Here is a 22,617-nt window from a genome sequence, read left to right as displayed (position 1 = left end):
GGCATCTGGGAAACGGATTCCCACTGTCCGTGTGCCAAGCAAATCAAGGCAGTATTATCAGAGTGTAGCTGCCCCAGGATTGCTTCACCGAGGGTCTCAGTATTCGAAAGAATCTCTACCGGAATGTTCTAATCTAAATCAAGACACTTTTACAAGAAGAAATTTGCCGGTCATGATAACGAGCTTCTAGAAGTTACCATCAATATGGCTGATAAAAGAAAATCGCCAAGGCGTTATAGCCCTGACTCTTTCTCGGAGGCATCTCAGCGCATCACTTCGTTATGGTCAGGAACTAGATGATCTAGACTGGATAGAGGACACTCCTCGGAGGAGGAAATGTCAGATGCCAACTCCGCGATCGCTTTCGACAATACGGTGTCCAGCACAGGACAATCTCGTGAGGCGTTCATGATCAACACTGAACAAATGGCCAAAATCCTCGAAGACACCCTAGCTAAGCAGAAAGAGATTTTTAAATTCGAAATGGAAATAACTGTACAACGGATAAGGGAACTGCATGATCAATAGATTCAAGCTTTATCAAATCAAATTCGGGAATCTAGCCATCGCAATGCTGCCAATCAAGAAGATAGTGATTCAGACGTTGAAAAAAATATCAACGCTGGTACCCCTCCTATTGACCAAAATGTTGGGGGTGGTCCCACCGAGGATGATAACGCTGAGGGTGGTCCAGTTATTCCTCCCTAAAATCGCCCGAAGAAGAATACAGGCGAGGACGAGATGATGAAAGAGCTAGAGAATAAGGTCAATGTCTTAATGTCCGCCCAAGAAGTAAGGAAATGGGTATTACATGTTCCTACCCAAGGGAGTGGGAGTCAATCCCATATCCGGCAAAGTTTAATCTAATTAACTTCACGACGTTCGACGGAAAGGGCTCACCCACTCAACACCTGATTTACTTCAAGTCCCACCTGGGTGTGATCTCCGGCAATGAACCCTTGATAGTCTAGTCATTCATTAGCACCCTTTGCGGAGCAGCCTTCGATTGATACAGCCGTCTAAAGCCAGGAAGTATCAACAGCTGGGACGACATGGAGAGCTTATTCCTTAACAACTTCTTCGACGATGATACCAAAGTGTCGATCGGACCCCTTTTGGATGAAAAGCAAAAGGACGGGGAGTCAATTGACAGCTTTGTTAAATGCTTCCGCAATAAGGCAATGAATTACCGAGATCCGGTGACGGAGGAATTCATCCTCCAAACCTACCATAACAACCTTTCCATTGACATCCTGGAAGCCCTGGGGTCATGCCATCCACAACATGGAAAGAATTAAAATTGCACGGGGAACAGGCCGAACGCTTTCTCAAAAGAAAAAAGCTTGAAAGTGGCCAACCGACGATTAAACCCGCGAACTCGAATTTTGCTTCTCATGGTAAGGGAAAAGTACCTGCAGAAGCTGTTGATGCTAATCAGATGTCACAATACCAACCTCAAAAGCAGCAAAAGACCCCGGATTTGAGACTCTAAAAAGAGTACTCCTTCAAGAATGAAGAGGTTCCAGCTATCTTCTAATACCTCCTTGAAAACAATAAAATCAAGTTGCCACCTATTACGCATCAGGAGGAAGCTAACAACACTTCGGATCCAAAGTACTGTGCGTACCACAGCAGGATTCTTCATCCCACCAAGGCTTGCTTCACTCTTAAGAACAACATTCAAACATTGGTCGACGTCGGCATCATAACGCCAAAATGAGCCGAATGAGAATGTTTCACTCTGATTAGTATAAGAGTATAAACTACTTCTCCTTATCCTTCGATAAGTATAAGAGGTTAAACTACTTCTCCCTATCCTCCGATAAGTATAAGAGGTTAAACTGCTTCTCCTATTTCTTTGATAGGTATACGAGATTAAACTACTTCCCTTATTTTTAACAATGGGAAGTTCCTAGAGAATATCACTCTTAATATTCTTAAGGATAACACGGCGACCTCCAATAGGTATACGAGGTTAAACTGATTCCCTTATTTTAAAAATGAGAAGTTCCTAGAGAATATTACTCTTAATATTCTTAAGGATAACCCAACAGTATGGCTGAATACAATTAGATTCAGGTTCGCCAAAGAGCTGGGGGTAGGATACCTCAATGCATTCCCATAGGAAAGTTCCTAGAGAATGCTATACATTGTATTCTTAAGGATAACCCAAAATTGATTATTTAAGATGAAAATCAATCATTGTAATAATTTATTCTTAATCATGATTAAGAACCTTCCACTGTGGCTACTTAATCATTTCTAAGGTGATTAAAACCCTCCCGCTGTGACTTTCCGAGCACTCTTTCGTTGGGATGAGATTTAATGACCTCATTCGGTCAATCTTCTCTCATGAAACTCCCATGATGTAAATGTGGAGTGCTTGATGATTCATGGTCCTCCACCACAAAGTCCCTCACTGATCAAATTAACTGACAGTGAGCCCATCAAAATTCTTTCGGTTGAGTCCATTCAAACTCCCACTGTTTTTGTGCACTTAACACTCCCAATGTCAAAATCTCAACATGCTATTCAAAAATTCAAGCTGTTGATCCATAACAATCATCAAACCCCTTCGTGTTAAGTCCTAGCCCCTTGACACTAAAAAAACCCACTGAGTGATTTGTACGAGTCAACATTCCCAGTGTTAGTTGTATCTTCACTCCCATTGTTTCTTGGTCAAACCTTCCTATAGTTAGGACCAAAACCAAAATCCCCTCTCGATTCCTTTCATGAACAAGAGGTTCACTTTCAAATCGTGTGATCAAATCTTCCTATAGTTAGGGTCATCTCAAACCTCCTACTTGGTCAAACCTTTCTACAATTAGGGCCAAAACTAGATTTACCTCTCGATAAATGAGAAATCCACATTCAGATTGGGTAATCAAACCTTCTGACAGTTAGGATTATCAGATTTTTTTATTCTTGAAGTGGAGATCCCACTTTGAATTTCTTTTGTACCTGGAGGTAGAATATAAAAATTTTTCTCTCCAGCATCGGGTTCGTCTTTAATGCAAGAGAAGACATCACCTTCCAACATCAAAATCCATGTCTTTTCTTACACGCATAGGGGAATTTATCTCGAATCCTAAATAAAGATAAGTTTGTATCTAACACATGTGCAAGGTGGTCCGTTCCCGCGAAAACAACCAAGTCTACGTATTCAACATCGTAGCACCAAAAATCTATGCCTTTCATGCATGGAGAATTTTATCCCGAATCCTAAGTTGGGATAAGTCTACACCTAATACGTGTTGCTGGTTAGTCTTTCACCGTAAAAAGGATAAAAGCCCACGTATTCAATATCGTGGCAGGCCGTTATTAATAACACCAAAATCCGTGCCTTACTAGCACGGGGAATTTTATCCCGAATCCTAAGTAGGGATAAGTCAGCGTCTAACACGCGTTGCCGATTAGTCTTACACCATAAAAAGGACAAAAGCCCACATATTCAACATCGTGGAGGTCGAAATTAATAACACCAAAATCCATGCCTTACATGCACGAGGAATTTTATCTCGAATCATAAGTAGGGATAAGTCAGCACCTAACTGGCATTGCAGGTTAGTCTTTCACCGTAAAAAGGAAAAAATCTCACGTATTCAACATCGTGGCAAGCCGTTATTAATAACGCCAAAATCCGTGCCTTACATTCACGGGCAATTTTATCTCGAATCCTAAGTAGGGATAAGTCAGCGTCTAACACGCGTTGCCGGTTAGTCTTTTGCCCTAAAAAGACAAAAGCCTACATATTCAACATTGTGGCAGGCCGTTATTAATAAAGCCAAAATCCGTAGCTTACACGTACGGCGAATTTTATCCTGAATCCTAAGTAGGAATAAGTCAGTACCTAACACGCGTTGTCGGTTAGTCTTTCGTCATAAAAAGGACAAAAGCCCACGAATTCAACATAATGGTAGTCCGTTATTAATAACGTCAAAATCCGTGCCTTACACGCACGGAGAATTTTATCCTGAATCCTAAGTAGGGATAAGTCAGCGCCTAACATACGTTGTCGGTTAGTTTTTCATCATAAAAAGGACAAAAACCCACTTATTCAACATCATGGCAGGCCGTTATTAATAACACCAAAATCCGTGCCTTACACGCACAGGGAATTTTATCATGATTCCTAAGTAGGAATAAGTCAGTGCCTAACACGCGTTGCATGTTAGTCTTTCACAGTAAAAAGGACAAAAGCCCACGTATTCGACATCATGGTAGGTCATTATTAATAACACCAAAATCTGTGCCTTACACGCACGGGAAATTTTATCTTGAATCCTAAGTAGGGATAAGTCAACGTCTAACACGCGTTTTCGGTTAACCTTTCACCATGAAAAGAACGCCAGAATTCATATCTGTGGGATGTTATCTCAATCCCTGAATAGAAATAAATTTATGCCTAATACGCGTTGTCAGTTAGTCTTTCCTCGTAAAAAGGATGAAGCCTATGTATTCAATATCATAGCATCAAGTCTAAGAGGGTTTATTCTCATAGCACAACATCACATGTGAAACAGATTTAGGTAATTCACATGCAAGCCAGATTCAAACGGTAATCGGTAAAGGCATGTCAAATTCGTTGATGGCTGAGGGTTTGCTAAAAATCCTAAAGTCTGCGCCTAATACGCGTTGCCGGGTAGTCTATTTCCGTGATAAATGATAAAGTCTATGTATTCAATATCATAGCATTAAGTCTAAGAGACTTCATTCTTTTAGCATAACGTCACGTGCAGAACAAACTTAAACAATCTGCATGCTAGCCCGACTCAAACGGTAGTCGGTAAAAGCGTGTCAAACCTGTTTATGGCTGAGGGTTTGCTAAAAATCCTATAAGAACGATAGTCACTGGCGAACCAGCTTCATCAGTTGGTCTCGTGACTTGAACACCTGGGAGAACATCAATTCCAATCGAAGTTACCACAAAGGACTTTGAACTTGTTGCAATTAAGGTCAACGCCAGTCAACACGTTGCAATCAAAGTCAATGTCAGTCAACGCGTCATCAATTCTCGCCAAAACAAGGCTCATATCAACTTTGAAAAAGGATAGTCCCAGGGATTTCAAATGTAATTCAGATACGAATCCCTAACAAAGATAATCAGTTTAACGTCGACTCAACGACACGAGCTAAAATTAGAAATCAACACACCAGTTTCAATTCGAGACTTCAACAACGGTCAGACGATAAATGCAGAGCCAGAAGAATTTTAGCTATTCGACAAAATACTGAATAGACTAAGAATTGAAGAAGTAAAGAACTTAAGCCAATTACAAGTCTTTTTACACCGACTAAAGGTTAGGCCAATCACATCCAAAGTATTTCAGGCTCTTCTATAAAAGAAACAAGACTGAAACACTTTGAAGGGGGTATCTGTAGGTATCAAAAATTACCTATAGGTTTCCACACATAGTTTGAGATGGAGAGAAGACAATGAACGTTATTATCCGAGTCAAGAAGGATTATCTAACGCCGACAAGCGCATGAAGCGAATCGGCGAACCGTTGATGACGTAGCAACAAGCACCGGAATGGCAAACCAAGTGGCTCATGAGCTTACCGGCCACCTCCATGTGGCCCGCACGCTCATCAGCTAGCTTCGAGTGGCTCGTGTGCTCACCGACCACCTCCAAGTGGCCCACGCGTTCATCAGCCCGTTCCAAGTGGCCCACGTGCTCACCGGCAAGCTCCAAGTGGCCCACGCGCTCACCGGCTTACTCCAAGTGGACAACATACTCTACCTGTCACCTCCAAGTTAACGAAATATATGAAGCGAATCGGTGAAGCGTACGAGTCAATGTGACACGCGAAACGACAAAACAACTCAGCCAGGAGTTGTGTTTTGCCTGAAGAGGGCGAAACACCATGTGTGTCTCGCACACACCATGTGTGGCTTGCCCATTGAAAGTTGTAGGCCTCTTCTCCAGTTTTCCAACGTATCTTGAATCACCTCATTCCGAGATCAGATGAGAGAGTTAGAGCCAAAATACCTGAGGAAGTACAAACTGGCTCACACAGTGTCGAGCCACCATTTGGTGGCTTGCACAAACAACTGAGATTTTGGACATGATTTGATTTGATTCTGTAGAAGCTCAAATAGACAAAAGTTGTATAACATTTCGTCATCTTTCCAACGCATCATGAATCACCTCATTCTGAGATCGGACGAGAAAGTTAGAGCTAAAATACATGAGGAAGTACAAACTGGCTTGCACAGTACCGAGCCACCATTTGGTGGCTCGCACAAAGAAATAAGATTTCAACCAAGATGAGTTTTGATTCTGTAGAAGCTCAAAAGACAAAAGTTATAGGTCTTTTCGTTATCTTTCCATCACATCTTGAATCACCTTATTCTGTGACCGGACGAGAGAGTTAGATCTAAAATACCCGAGGTGGTACAAACTAGCTCGCACAAGGCCTCGCACAGTTCCGAGCGACCAGATGGTGGGTCGCGCCCAGAAACGCTGAAAACACATTTTTTGATGGTTTTTTTATGATTATCGTGAGATTTTTTTGTTCCAGAGCCTCCCAACTATTTTGAAGCTATCCCTAAATATGGTTAAGCTGTTATTAATTGCGGATGAGGTCAAATCATCAATTCCTATCCTAAAATGCTGAAACTGAAATCTTTAAATACATGCCTAGGGCCTTGATTTGCAGAGATCTGAAATCAGAGGGCGAGGTGCAGTCAAATTGAAGAGCGGAGCACAAATTTCGGAGGAGGGCTAGCAGATCTTAGCGAACTTTAACATAAAAAGGAAGCTATTTAAAGGATCTAAGGCCCGTTCCCCCTTTCCTCTGGATCAAACTTGGTTTTAATCTCGAGAAGAGTCGTAATCTCGCTTGGTTGAGATTATCATTTCTGTGATTGTTTCCTTTGTGAAGCAAGAGCATTAATTAACTTTTCTATCAACCAGATCTGATCTGCGATGGTCCACGGACTAACACATCCCAGGCACATGCAAAGATTCCACGCAAGCAGCGGGTGATAAACGTCCTATGCGTGTGTTTTAAGTAGATTGTATTTGTTTTTTCTATTGTGTAAGAAGATCTTATAAAGATCGACTTTTTTTCTTTTTTTGAATTTGTAATCGATAAACGATTGTAACAGATTCAATGACAATGAATAAATCAATTTTCAACGCAAAAAATATATCAATTATTCATGAGTTTTTCAGTATTTTAAAACCCTAGTAATCACCAAACTCCCCCATAAACCCTAATTTGATTTTTTAGAAAGATTTGAAGGCTTTTGAGCTGGATTTCGGATTGTTTTGGGTTTACAACTTGGAGATCGGCTTTGAAACTTCATCTCTCACGATTTAGATCAAGTCACAAGCGAGTTTCATTACTGCTAATCCCTCTCCCTATTTTAAAATGTTTTTAAAGAATTTTTAATAAGCTTTATAAAGCCTAATTGATTAATTTGTGTATAAAAAATAGATCTTTTATATTGTATGTATAAAGACTAGGTCTTTTCACGTTAAAGAGATTAAGAATGAATTTACATAAGTGTTTTAAGATCTAAAAATGATTAATAACGTTGTTTATTTGAATTTACATAATTTGTTCTTCGTTTTGAGGTTTCGTGAATGATTGAGGGTTTAAATATGATTTATTATGCAAATAATCATGTTTTATATGTTCAAATTATTCCCAGAGATGCTAATCTGTTGTTTGCAATGTTTCATGCAAGTTTCATATTGTATTAAACCAGTTTAAATCACAGGAACACGACACGAACACAACTGTGCAGAAACCTGCACGATTTTTGAAAATATCGGGTTCGGTCGACCGCGCCTAAGTGACAGTCGACCGCATGCTAGACAGAGGCCTAAGAAGCTTCTGGTTTGTGGTTTGGTTGACCGTCGCATGTATGCGGTCGACCGCCAATCTGGAAGTTAGCCTGTGCATGTTTTTGAACCACGTTGATGTTTTCGAGAGAGTTTCTCGACCTTGTAATGTTGTATGATGAGGTTTAGGAGTTGTTTAACACCTGAGATGTTGGTGAACACCATATATGGATACGCACACTGAGAAATATGCACGTACACTTGGTTCATGTGATTTGACATGTATTGTTGAGATAGTTATACACATTTGGTTGATGATAACGAATTAACCTATGAAAAAGTTTTGTTTATCAGTTACAGATGCTCAGTATGGTTGTTTATCCCGTAATGAGACCTCAGCTGTACCACGCTAGGAGTATTTGGTTGTTTTCCCGTAATGAGACCTCGCCGGTACCAAATACTCAAAGATTATCGGTGTGTTTTCTAGGTTGGTCAAATGTACCTATTCACCGTTGTACGATCATCTGGAAGCATATCTGAAAATAGGGAGATAAAACCTATTACCGTAGAACGATTGAGTAAGGAAGTTGAACCCACATGTAAATGTATAAACCTTACAAAAGTGTCGTTAGTTCATGTAGCCGAAATATTGAGATAAAACCTATTACCGCAGAGCGATTGAGTAAGAACCTTACAAGAGTATCGTTATTTGCACGTGGAGATGCACATATATATATTTACAGTTGTAGTTTTGCTCCCATGTTAGATTACCAATGAGTAGGGTATATCCTTTGATATATGGCATACATGATATGGCTCATGGTGATTATGAGTTGGGTGATATTCTCTTATTATTGTGCCACTACTCGAGGGTACTTCGAGATGTGACATTGATTCTATATGGTTGAGGTTTGGAGTATTTCTTTTGAGTAATGTTTTCATTCATAGAGTTAGAATTTGGTATTTAGGGATTCACAATTTGAGACATGGTATATACATGAGGGTTTCCTTGTTTGGATTATTTCGCTCGACGTACTAATTTTTTTGTTGTGGATTTCTAAATATCAATCTACGTTTAGAGTTATATGAATGATTTTATACTGATATGTACTAACTCTATTTTCTTTTATACTCCTACCCCTTCCCCTTGGGAGTGGTGGAGATGATCTCGCTAGCGCTTTGATGCTCGTTGTTTTCCCTCCTTTCAGGCAGCGAGTCTGGCGCACGGAGAGTCGCAGGTTGATGGGATTATATATTAGATTCCATCTAGATATTATTATATTTGTAGTTATCTCAGAACTCCACATTTAGTTTTTTATTTTCAGACTCTAGACTTGTATTTTATTTTGTTGAGGCTGAGTGCCTTAGTGAGATTACATTTGACTTGTTGTGTTGAGATTTATTTCAGACTCAGAGATATTTTCATTCTATTTCAGTTGAGCTCATTTATTGATTATTCTTATACTTCTTCTGTGCATATCTGATCTTGTACTATTTCTATTATTTGCCTATTTTGTACATTCATCTTTTGTTGACTCTACTAGATAGATAGCAACTGTGATGGTGAAACGTGTCGTAGCATGGTGTTGGTGCTTGGCAGGTTTGACAATCCGGGTTTCACCTTGGACTGTAGCCTTGCGTGAATCCTAGGGCGTCATATTGACCGAACTCCGTGATCATATTGCTTATTTGTGTTTGGCATTGACGTACTTTTCTTGTGTATATTTTCATATCACATTTTGTCTTATAGTTTATATCGCATATTGTTTATTATATATCCTTGCATATATCACTTAGGATATTGTTAATATGTTTTTATTTGGCATTGTAATCGGATTAGATTAGCAATTACCCTATTTACCCCCCCCCCTCCTAGAGTACTTTTATTTGGTATCAGAGCTTGGTATAAGGGTTGGGGGGAAAAGTTTGGATGCCCACTAAAAGCGACAATCACGAGTGCCATTCAATCGCGTTGTGGCATGTCCACATGTCCCATTATTTTCTTAATAGGACATGTGTCCTAGCCACAGCACAAGTGGAGCCACTCGCCATTGTGGCTTTTAGTGGGCATCCCAACCTTTTCCCCCAACTTATAAGGAGTTTTTCTTAATTAGATGAAAACACCAAAATACCCTTGATTTCTCCTTATTAGTCTACAGCTCATCTCAAAGATATGAACTTAATTAAATAATCAAAATATTAATTAACTATTTAGTTAATTTATGAAATAATAATATTATAAAATTAATTAATTAATTAATTAATTAATTGTTTTATTAAATAATTGTTTAATTAATAAAATGAAGAAATCACTAATCGACTGTAGACGGTAAAAAATACCTCCATGGGCTTACAGGAAATTCAAGAACTCGCACGCTCAGTTTTCTAGCACGGGCCTAAACCGTGTAGACGTCAAATGTACTTGGTTCCAGATTCGCCTGAATGATCGGCTCGCCTGTACGAGTTGAGATCAATTGGAATAGCGGAAATTCGCCTTTCACACGACTCGCCTGCCCGAGTCCAAAGTCGAATCCGCCTGCAAACCTCCAGGCCGTCAGTACAGCTGGGTATACGTGCTGAGATGGGCCTTCCCATCTCTCTCGACCCGAAGGGAGACGACCTGAAGGGAGAGGGCACAGTACTCCAAGACCGCCAGGCGGCCGCTCATAGTACTTGCAGTGCGAGGGACTGGACAGGTGTCGAGTCGACCTGAACGGTCATAAATGCGACTCACATCGGCTATCTAAGTCGGGAGACGAATCCGCCGGCGTTCGGCGAACTGTCCAAACCCACTCGAGTACCAGGAACACGCTTTCCCGCCTCTCCTGACCTGAAGAGAGAAGGCACGACACTCCAGGCCCGCCGAACAAGCCGCCTACAGTACGAGTGAGCAGACAGGTGTCAAAATAGCCTGCACCCTCATAAATGCGGCTCACCTCAGTTGTCCAAGCAAGAGGACGAGAGCCGTCGGCGCTCGGTGGTTTGTCAGATCCACGCAAGCATCTGACAGTCGTTGTCACGCATACGAGGAGGGGTTTTCCCACTCTTACGAAACGTGATACAGAGCACAGTTCTTCGAATGACCGCTGACGGTACGAAGGAACAGCGGGACGTCTCCGAACAATGTATGGTCACATCCCATAATTCAAGGAGTAGTCAAGCTGTCCTTCTTCCATTTAAAAGCCCCTTCCAGTATACTGGAAGAGAGGTCACAAAACTTGGAGAAAAGTAATTGAGACCAAGCTGTTAGCAGATCCTTGCATTACAGCGCCACTGCCTAGTTCTGAGCTCCGATCGCCGGCGAACTAAGCAGACCCGAACTCCATCGACTTGAGCTTCTACTGCGAACTGAAGCTCTCCAGCAGCCTCGATCGAACGGTCCAAGGGAAGCAAACTCGACACGAGCATCGAGCGAAGCGTCCTATAGCCACCTAAAGTCCCCACACAAAACAAAGAGGGCATTCCCTCTGCTTCTGTTGTAAACATTTGATTATTAGTTTGTAATAAGCTTTCTTATTAATACAAACGAAACTCCCTATTTCCGGGAAATCAAATTTTCACCAAACAGATGATGGCGACCACAGTGGGAGAAGCCATTTCATCGAACAAAATGGTGGTGGTTCAATTTGATGAAGTTGCTGTTGGGACGACTGTAGAGTCCCTGGAGATTGAGTTCGACCAAGCCAAGTACGAAGAGTACTTGTCTTCCTCATCCTCTGGTGGCGATGCGTCCCGCTAACGCCACAGAGTCGTGCGCCGAAGCCGACCTCAGACGGTCAAAGCTTCTGCACCTGAAGGTTCCACCCGAGTCTCATCGGAGGAGCCCACTCCCTCGCAATCGATCAAGGCCAAGCCAGAGATCGAGCGCAAGAGGCAAGGGTCTGCCAAATGGATCACCAGGCGGTCCACACAGACACCTGCCTCGGAGGAAACGCCGGTTCACTCCGGCACAAACTGCACTGTCGCAGCCCGCGGTGACGCTCCCCTCGCCGGGAGAGCTAGCCAACAGCAACGACAAACGCTCGTCAGACAGGAGGTCCAAACCTCCGCTTCTCACAATGGCCTGAACCATCATACAAGCTCGAGAAACGCTAGACGAGAAGGCAAACTGCCCGACCTCGGAAGGCCCTCCAAATCAGGAACGCCGGCCGAGGACGACAGAGCCATCCGCTCAGGAGGAATTCGCTTCTCAGGTCACATCCCTGATGCGAATAAACCACACCGAGCGAACGAGCCTACCCGAGTAGGTGAATCCTCGAAGGCTGGGGAGCCTCACCATAACTCCTTGGCAGATAAACGTAAAGGCAAGGAAATAGGCGACTCTCGCGAACCCGCTCTTCCAAACGTAGGGTTGAAACCCGCTACGTACTGGAGTTGCGCTCAAATGTGAAGACTCGCCAGTCAAGGCGAGATCGCGCCAACTCCAACACTAAAGCATTCCACCCAATGCGCACCAGAAAGCGCGTCAAAAATCTCTCATGCGCGTCACACCGAGCGATCTCTTACTGAAGCTGGGGGTTGCACACAACGCCCACAGGAGACCTTAGGGTACTTAACTCGCAAACGCACTATGCAGGAGGCGAATCCTCGGTGCCACTGGCGAGAGACTCATCCACACGGTCCTCGCGACTGCCAATGCGTCGGAACGGCGAAACTTTCGGTGTTCGAGAGACTGTCTCAACAGTCCTTGACCAAGGCCCTCCCGTCAAAGGCGTCGTCACCAAAAAAGACGCGCTGCTGACGACCTAGAGTTCTCATCCACCACGGTTAACATGACGGATAAGGGAAAGGCGGTACTCTCCGACTCGCCACTCCGATGCCAGACTCGGACATCCGTCCTGAGACCTAACACTCGGTTCGCTCGACGCCGGCAGGACGGCATATTTCGGCGAACGCGTAGTCGCAGGGGGGAAAGCATTGGGTTTGATTACTCTACCTTGGTACCTCCCTCCTGCGGCGAAGACGAGGTTCACTCGGCGGCGGCCACATCTCAGACCTCGCGCTCAAGCCAAGACGCGCAGGCGAGAGTGCACATGACCGAACTCAACGCCGAGCAGACAATGACTCAAAAGCTGGAGGAAAAGCAGGCGACCATCGACTCTCTGAGAGAGATGATGGAGCAACTGCTGAACAAGAAGAAGAAGAAGAAAAGGACCCAACGTCCCTTACCCCGGCAAACTAGGGACAAGGAGTGGGTACCTCCTCACCGTCCAGCGATTGAGACGGAGGACAACCAGCATTCTGATTACTCCTCCAAAACGTCGATAGGAATGTCACACACTGGGGATAGCACCCGTGATAAGAGATTCGACGAGTTTCAAGACCAGCTCAACGCGCTGAAGCTTCAGCAAAACATGAACAAGCTGGGGGTGGTACGTCCCTACCCTATCGAATGGGACACGGTCCCATACCCAGCAAAGTTCAAGCCAATCAGCCTGGTACAGTTTGATGGCAAGGGATCGTCCTCGCAGCACATCTACTACTTCATGGCGCAGACCGGATTTCTCACGGGAAATGACGCCATTCTTACTCGACTGTTCATAGGTACCCTCAAGGGGGTGGCCTTTGAATGGTTCCGCAAACTAGAGCCCGGCTCTATCAAGGCATGGGCCGACGTCGAGAAGCTCTTCCTCGCCCGCTTCTTCGACGACGACACAGAAGTGTCGATGGCCACTCTCCTTGCTGAGAAGCAGCGGAAGTCGGAGTCGGTCAACGACTTCGTGAAGAGATTTCGGAATCGATCAGTCCATTGCCGGGACCAAGTTTCCGAGTCGACGCTGATTGAGATGTGCCGCAACAACCTGGCGATCCACATCTTGTCCAAGATCGGGGTAGTAGAGACCCGGACTTGGAAGGAACTTGTTCGCCAAGGCGAACAAGTCGAAAACATGATCAAGAGGCTGGAGGCCGAAGAGCCACAGTCCAAAAAGGGAGCAGCAGAGCCAACTGCGCCAAAGAATCCTCCTCGGTCGAGGGGAAAAGAAATCATGGTGGTCGACACCGCCCCGGCGCCGAAGGCTGCTCAAAAGCCGAAACCCAGGCAATTTGAACCACGCCCCCAGCGGCAATATGATTTCAAAGAAGACCAGGTGGTGGCGACCTTTGACACTCTGCTCAAGAGTGGGCGGATTAAGTTGCCAGAAGCCGCCAAGCCTGAGGAGGCGGACAAAACCAGTGACCCAAGTTACTGTGCATATCACAGATTCCTTGGCCATCACACGACCAAATGCTACGTCCTCAAGGACAAGCTCCAAGCCCTCTACGACGCGGGGGTTTTGAAGAAGGAGAAAGTCCAGAAACAAGTGACTACGAACATGATCACTTTAAGTTTCGGGACAGATCTCCCAGAGGTTCAAGCCCCAGCGGGGGTAATCCCTATCCCCAAAGCGGTCTTAAAGATCACTAACGACGATCAGCACAACCAGCGGGAAAAGGGTTTGGTCCCACAAACTCTGCCATATGGGCAGGTGATGTGGGTCCATCCAGACCTCCTCCATGACGAGCAGTGGACTGCACAGCCTTCCAAGGAGGCTAAGAGGAAACACTGCAACGTTGTCTCTGCCATCCTGGGTAGAGATGATGCGGCAATGACTGCCCTGACCGATTCTGAAGAAGACACCAACGTCTTCGCCACGAGGACAGGGAAGGAATTTGCAAAAGAATGTCCCGCGAGGGTGGAGAACCTGGCAGGACCTCCTGCGAGGCCAGTCGCAGTAACCCCTCCCAATCCAGACGGACCAAGCACGAGCCGCCAGCCTTTCCGGTTCAACGTGCTCGCGCAACTGAAGAGCATCCTCGCGCGAATCACCATGTACGACCTCCTCCGGTTGTCCAGGTCCACGCGAGAAGCCCTCTAAGAGGTGTTGGCCGACTCAGAGGCGTTCTACACCCATTTCTCAAAGGAAACAGAGGCAGAACAGGGATGTGCAACTTGCTGCCAAGTCTCTGAGAGACGGGTCCCGTGTATCACTTTCACCCCTGAAGACATGCTCATCAAGAGCACATCTCATGACCGACCATTGTACTTCACAGGATACGTTGGGTCTTCAAAAGTGGATCGGATTCAGGTCGATCCGGGGTCTGCACTGAGCATCGTGCCCCTGAAGTTGATCAAACACTTAGGGATACCGCCAAAGAGTCTCTCCTCGACTGCGACTACCATCTTCGGCTTTAACGCCACGGGGACTCGGCCGCTCGGCAAAATCCGCCTGAAATGTCGGATAGGCGACATGAAGACGGAGGTGACATGCTACGTCATCGACGCCGAACCCTCGTACAACATACTCCTAGGGCGTCCGTGGATCCATGGCAACAGAATAGTCCCGTCCACGTTACACCAGTGCCTGAAGTATGTGGACAACTATGAGCGAGTCAGGACAGTAGTGGCCGACAAGCAGCCCTTCAAAGGCGTCGAAAACTACTTCACGGACTCTCTGCTGTACCAAGACCCCGACGCCCCGCCAGCGGAGGAGCCAGAGAGTGGCAACGAGGCGGACAGCGAGCCTGAATATGGTGACAGCTTAATTCTGAATGACTTCGAGTCAATTGTAATTGGTTACGAAAGTCACCATGTAACCAACGCTATTCAGGCGGAAAAAATTATCATGAATGAGAAATCCGACTTTGCTTATTTGTCGTCTTGTTCCACATCCGAAGATGATGCGCCAAATGAACTATGGTCAAAACTCTACAGTGATCCTTCCATACACTTGCCAGTGTGCTCGTCGTACGTCGCCAAGGCGCAGCCGATTAGATCATCGCAAGCTGTGTTCGTCGTGCCGGCCCGAAATAGGTATTGGAAAGACATTATCTTCGGCCGAATCGATCGTCCCCTACGCACGCTATGGGACGAATCTGAGGACGAAGACCCGGCGCCCCAGTTCTCGCAATACAGTCGAATTGCGAAACGCATGATGAGCGACATGGGATACGACCTCACTCGTTTGGAGGGCCTGAATTACGACCGAGGACGCAGAACGGTCATCCGACCCGCCTACGTACCCAAAGGGAAGCCATCAAATTACTTCAACAGGACTCGGAGAGGCTTAGGCTACTCCTCCTCCTCGTCGGAACTGTGTTTTTACGTCGACGGAGACTCCGACTACGCATGTTCGGGGGACCAATCATCAACGACCTCGGCTTGGGACTCAGACGTCAGCGTGAGGGATCTGTTCGATGGCCTTACAGTCAACATGGCTACAGTAGACCCCGCCGGAATGGCAGAGGACGAACGACTTCCACTTTACGACGAGACATGGGATCGCCATGTTAGCGCCCAGTGGAACAGTCGCTTCGAACAGCGCGAACCACCAACTGAAGATGAAGTCCTCCAGGTGAACATGGGTACTGAGGCGAATCCCAAACCCATATTCATCAGTGGCAGCCTGCCTCCTCAAGAAAAAGAGGACCTCATCGCCCTCATACGGGACAACACCCCGACTGGGTGGCGAACATTGTTCCGGTCTTGAAGAAGAACGGGAAGATCCGCATCTGCATCGACTTTAGGAACCTCAACGCAGCGTGCCCTAAAGACGAATTTCCTCTTCTCATCATCGATGTCATCATCGATAATACGTGTGGATTCGAGAGGATGTCCTTCATGGATGGCTTCTCGGGGTACAATCAAATCAAGATGCACCCCGAGGACGAGAAGCACACTGCATTCAGAACTCCCATGGGGGTGTATTGTTACACTGTCATGCCATTCAGACTCAAGAACGCTGGCGCGACCTACTGGCGCGCCATGAGCATGATCTTTCGGGATCATCTGCGAAAGACGGTCGAGTGTTATGTCGACGACTTGGTCGTGAAGAGTCGCCATAAGGAGGATCACCTCCAAGACTTGAAGGCGATGTTCGAACTCATGAGGACTCATCAACTCAAGATGAATCCTACCAAGTCATTCTTGGGGATGTCTAGCGGTAAATTCCTCAGTTTCGTCATCACGACAAAAGGAATCCGAATTGATCCAGACAAGTTCCTCCTTCGTCTGGGACGAGCCATGCCAAAAGGCCTTTGAGGAGATCAAAGCTTATCTCTCAAACCCACCTGTCCTTGCGGCGCCAATCTCAGGGAGGCCATTCCTCATATATATACGGGCCATGGAACATTCTCTAGGCGCCCTCTTGGCTCAAAACGACGATGCAGGCCACGAGCAAGGCATCTACTACCTGAGCAGAACCTTGCAGGGCGCCGAACAGCGATACCCAATGGTCGAGAAGGAATGCCTAGCCTTGGTGTTCGCCATCCAAAAGATGCGGCACTACTTGGTCGGCCAGACGATCCATGTCATTTCCCGGATGAACCCCATTCGGGTCTTCATGACACAACCTTCAGCGTTGAACTGGCGCCTGGCCAGGTGGGTGCTTCTGCTCTCTCAATATGACATCCACTTCATGCCGCAGAAATCAGTCAAGGGACAGGCCATCTGCGATCTCATGGCTAGTCACCCGCTAGGGGAGAAGACCGATCTATTCGAAGATCTGCCAGACGAACCTCCCGAAGCCAATGTGACTTCGTCACCAGAGGTGTGGCAGATGTTCTTCGACGGCGCATCTCACACAGGCGAGAGCGGCTCTATCTCTGCAGGAGTGGGGGTGGTCCTCACCTCTCCGCATGGCCACGTGTTACCCCGGGCCTTTTCCTTGACGGAACCATGTACCAACAACGTGGCAGAGTACAACGCGCTGCTCATAGGGCTCGAGTTGGCCAAGGAGTTAGGGATCAAGCATCTGGAGGCTTACGGCGATTCCCAACTCATCATTAAGCAAATGACCGGCGAGTATGAAGTCAGGAACGACGATCTCATCCCGCTCCACAAAGCGGCTGTCAGGCTGGTAGAGTTATTCGAGAGCTTCCGTATTGAGCACGTGCTCCGTTCGAAGAACACCCATGCGGATGCTCTCACATCCTTGGCGGCTAACTTAGCCCAACCTTTGGGAATGACCCAACGAGTCACTGTCGCCAGCCGAAAACTTTTTCAACTAGGAGACGTCCCAGAGGCGAACGCCACTCACCAAACACCGGATCAGCCTGATCAGGAAGACTGGCGTCTCCCGATCATCGATTACGTCTTATACGGCATATTGCCAGAAGACGCGAAGGAACGAGAGTCTATCCGATGGCGTGCCTCGAGGTTCTACTATGATTCAACCACTAAAACGTTATATCAGAGGTCGTACGATGGCTTGCTGCTTCACTGTCTTTCAAAGGCGGAGGTGCAAGAGGCCATACGCGAAGCGCATGACGGCGTGTGCGGAGCTCATCAGCCTGGACCCAAACTTTGGGATCGCCTGCGGAGGATAGGCTACTTCTGGCCTGGGATGGTTACTGACGCAGTCGCATATGCGAAACGCTGCTACGAATGCCAAATCCATGCCAACTACATGCACCAGCCTCCTGAGGACCTGCATCCGACGAGTTGATTCTGAAGCATGGGGGATGGACATAGTCGGGCCAATATCTCCACCATCGGCGAAAGGTCATCGCTTCATCCTTGCGATCACCGATTACTTCTCTAAGTGGGCCGAAGCTATCCCCTTAAGAGAGGTCAAGACCAATGATGTGATCAAATTCATCAAACATCACGTCATATACCGATACAGCGTACCCCGGCGTATCATTCATGACAACGGCACGCAGTTCGTTAGCCATGCATTCACCAGGTTCTGTGACAAATTCCGAATACAGAATCTCTCTTCCACGGCCTACAACCCTTCAGCGAATGGTCTGGCCGAGGCTTTCAACAAAACGATCATCAAGATCTTGACCAAGCTGACTTCCACTAGCAAGCGCGACTGGAACGAAAAGCTAGGTGAGAGCCTGTGGGCATATCGCACAACGGTTCGCACACCGACTGGCACCACGCCCTACTCATTGGTATACAGCTGTGAAGCTGTATTGCCGTTGGAGATTCAAATTCCATCCCTCCGCGTCGCCTTAGCAGCAGGGATGACGACCGAGGAAAACCACCAACTACGACTCGCAGAGCTCGAAGCATTGGATGACAAACGACTAGAAGCTCAGCAGCACATTGAGTTTTATCAAGCTCGAATGGCCAAGAATTTCGACAAGAAAGTCAAACGCCGAGCCTTCAAAGAGGGAGAGCTCGTGCTCTCCGTTCGCCGACCAATGATCCTCACTTCCAAGAAGAAGGGGAAATTCCAGTCCAAATGGGAAGGACCATTCGTGGTAGAGACAGTCTACTCGAACGGCGCCTATCGCCTAGTCAAACCGAATGGCGATAAGATCATGATGTCCATCAACGGCACCTTCACCAACTCCCATGAGTGCACGAGTTTAAACTGGCCCTCACACCCTCCAAATGGAATAAGAGGTAGAACTATTCCTATGCTCCAATCTCTCGAACCGCCCAGTACAGGCGGATCACTCAGATTAGGCAGATCGCTCAATACAGGTGGAACGCCCAAATCAGGCGAATCGATCAGAGCTAGCGGATCACTCAGATCAGGCGAATCGCCCGCATCAAGCAAGCCTATCAGTCTAGGAGAAATTCACTTTACCAGCTGAACACCCTGTCTTGGCGAATCTCTCAAAACAGGCGAGAATAGCATCTCAGGTGGGCAGCATCAAACGCCCACTTGGTCAAACCTTCAGATAGTTAGGACCAGAGCCAAAAACAACTCTCCAATCCTCTTCTAAAGGATGGTGGGTCCTCAAAGTCGTTCCAATCACGACGTTCCCTGTCACGTTAACATTAAACCTCTGACAAAATCACTCTCCAATCCTCTTCTAAAGGATGGTGGGTCCTCAAAGTCGTTCCAATCACGACATTCCCTGTCACGTTAACATTAAACCTCTGACACAATTCACTTGCCAATCTTCTTCAGAAGAATGGTAGGCCCCCACAGTTGCTCCAATCGCGACAAGACCCCATCAAGTTAATGATCACCTCTGATGATTGGCGCCGTTATTCCTACGAATAGCACAGCCTAAGTAATGGCCTACCACGCGACGTGCTATTACTTCTGTCAATAGTCATACTCCTACGTCCCTGAACTATTTGACCTGTTCCAGATATCCTAACACTCCCTTAGGATAACTGATGGGTAGTGGTCTACCACGAGATGGCTCCTACCATAATCAATTGTCACATTCCCAAATGACGACAATTGTTGCGGGCGGTTCGGCAGACGACCTGTCTGTCGGTTCCCCAAGCAACAACTTGCCGAGAGGCGGGTTGAAGTTGAGTTCTTCAGTTGGCCGCAGGAGCGAACGATTGTTCTTTGCTACAAGCCAAGTGTTACTCTCTTGATCCCTTTAGAGCTACAACGCGAAAATCAGAGTTAACCCGATCCCACGTTGCGGACAACAGAGAACTGAACAAGAGCCTAAAAAGACTAAGTCCAAAATAGAATGGTCAGAGGCTCGTCGAGTTCAATTCAAATGCCATACAGCACAGACAAAAAAAAAAGAAAGATGTGCATGTAAGGCAAAGATAAGCAAAACAAGCAAAAAAAAAAGGCCATAACGGGCCAAAGTTTACACAAGTTTTCAGTTTAGTTGTGGTGCCTGAGGCACCGACTAAATTAACAAAACAACAAAAAAAAGGTAGAGGGGACTTAAGCAGCAGCATTACAGGAATTTCAGCAGGCTAAAAGAACCAATCTTTGCCTTGATCTTCGCACGATCCGCCTCGCGCCGGATCCTCGCCTTCTCCTTCCGCTCCTGCTGCCGCCTGGCTAAGTCCGCTTGGCTGTCTTCCTCCTCCTGGCGAAGGAGTTGGAGCTCCTGGTCCACCGTCCCGGCAGCCTCAAACAGCCTCCTCGCCTCACGCCCACGCTCCTCAAGCTTTGCCTCGCCGCGAAGAGAGCCAGCGTCCTCGAAGAAAGCCCTGTCCAGGTAAGCGTCCATCCGGTCCAGTACCGCTTGGTGTCGCTTCCGCAGACGTCTGAGCTCGGCCTCCTTCGCCCGAATCTGCTTCGCCCGCTCCTCACGCTCGAGCAGGAGATACAGTGGAAGGGGCGGTGGCACGTCGGAGGGATCATCATGGGCCAGTTCCTCGAGGCGGTACATCCACCTCCACACGCCTCCAGTTCCCGCTCACATCACCGTGTGAGCGAGGCATCACCCGCGCGATTGGACCGCCTCTAAACCCGCTTCCACGAGAGGAAGCGCATCGTAATATCGCCCGTCGCCCACCGCTAACGATGAGGGCGATCCCATGCACCAAGCCCACCAAACTCTGGAGGAGGGCACGAACGCGGGGTGAGCCACGGGCGTCCAGAACAGGAGGACCCCTGGACGAGCTCGCAGGGGGAGCAGTCGGGACGCGACGTCGACGATGGTGGCGAGGAGCCGACGCCCTCGGAGTCGCTGGTTGTGATCGAAGAGCGAAGCCATGAGGAAGAGAAATTTTTTCGCAGAAATCTTCTTCTAGCGGATTTTTCTCGAAAGGAGTAAGGACTCTGCTAAAGAGGGGCGAGTACAGACATATATTCAAAAAATCCAACGGCTGAGATTCGTTACCCCAAGTGATCAAACGGTCCAAGTGTCCAGCGACGCTTCGAACTCAACACCAATAAAGGCCAGTCCTCTCGAAACCCCAAACCGACCGATCGGATTGAGCACAAAAGGCGAAGCGTTCGGCCGCTTCACCATTAAATGAGCATTAATGCGCCCGCAAAGACTTAGCTGGCGAGCACTTAGGCCTGCAGCTGGACGCGTGGCACAAGCTTCGCCCACAGTTGAATTTCTGACTGTTGGACAAACTCACCACCATACAAATTTCGCCTGTAGTGTGAACTCGCCATCATACGAGTTTCGCCTACAACTCAAATTCGCCATCAATCGAGTTTGGTTTTTGTCACAACTCGAAATCATACGGGTTTCGCCTGCAGCGCAAGTTCGTCAGCAGTTGGGTTTGGCCGTCTAACTCGAACACGCCGGCAGTTGAGTTTAGCTTCCGAGCAAAACTCACCGCGATCGAGTCTCGCCTGCGTATAAGCTTCGCCAGCAACGAGAACTCGTCAGGAGCCGAGCTTCACTATCTTAGCGAACTCGCCGTCGCCATAGTTTCGTCGATAGCGTAAACTCACCGGAATAGAGTTTGGCCTTGAAAATAGACTCGTCGTCACGCAAGAGATTTCGCCTGCGGTACGAGATTGTCGGCAGTTACAGAGCAAAACACTGGAAAGCGACATGTCCAAAGAGTATACGCACAATGAGCGGACATAAACCTCATTGATGCTTCTAGACAGTACATTTGAACAAAGTTATGGTCTTTTTGCAATTGCGAAAGTCGTAACATTACGTTCAAAGAAGCAGAACATGCACCCAGTTCTTTAATACAATACATTTGAACAAAGTTATGACTTCATAAACAAATAAGTCATAAACAAAATGTCTTAACACAATCATAGGGCAGAAGTCTCAGTCGAACACGCTAAAAGTGGAGATCTCTTCTTTGGCCGCCTCCACCTTGCTCGCGTGGTCTTCACGAGCCTTGTTTTCGGCAGCCTTCCGAATCCGGTCCTCGCGGTTCGACCTGGAGGCAGCATCTGCCTGGCGCAAGGCTAGCAGGCGTCGAGTTTCCGCCTTAGCATTCTTGCTGACCTACACAACGTCGGACTGGAGCCCCTTCCACTTCGCCTCCGCCTGTCCCAATTCGGCCCTCAGGCGAGCCATAGTGCGATTGAGGTCAATGATTTGCTCCTCTAGCAAATGTTGTTGACCTACCCAAAAGTTGGCGACGGACTCCAAATCCGCTATTTCTTTGGAACGGGTCTCCTGCTCCAGAGCTTCCTGATGCCTGACGTGAACCAGGCAAGACTCCATGTTGGCTTCCGGACCTTCCCGTAGCA

This window comes from Asparagus officinalis, chromosome 4, assembly GCF_001876935.1.
Source record: "Asparagus officinalis chromosome 4, Aspof.V1, whole genome shotgun sequence".
NCBI classification, from domain to species: Eukaryota; Viridiplantae; Streptophyta; class Magnoliopsida; order Asparagales; family Asparagaceae; genus Asparagus; species Asparagus officinalis.
This window is presented reverse-complemented; position numbering follows the sequence as displayed.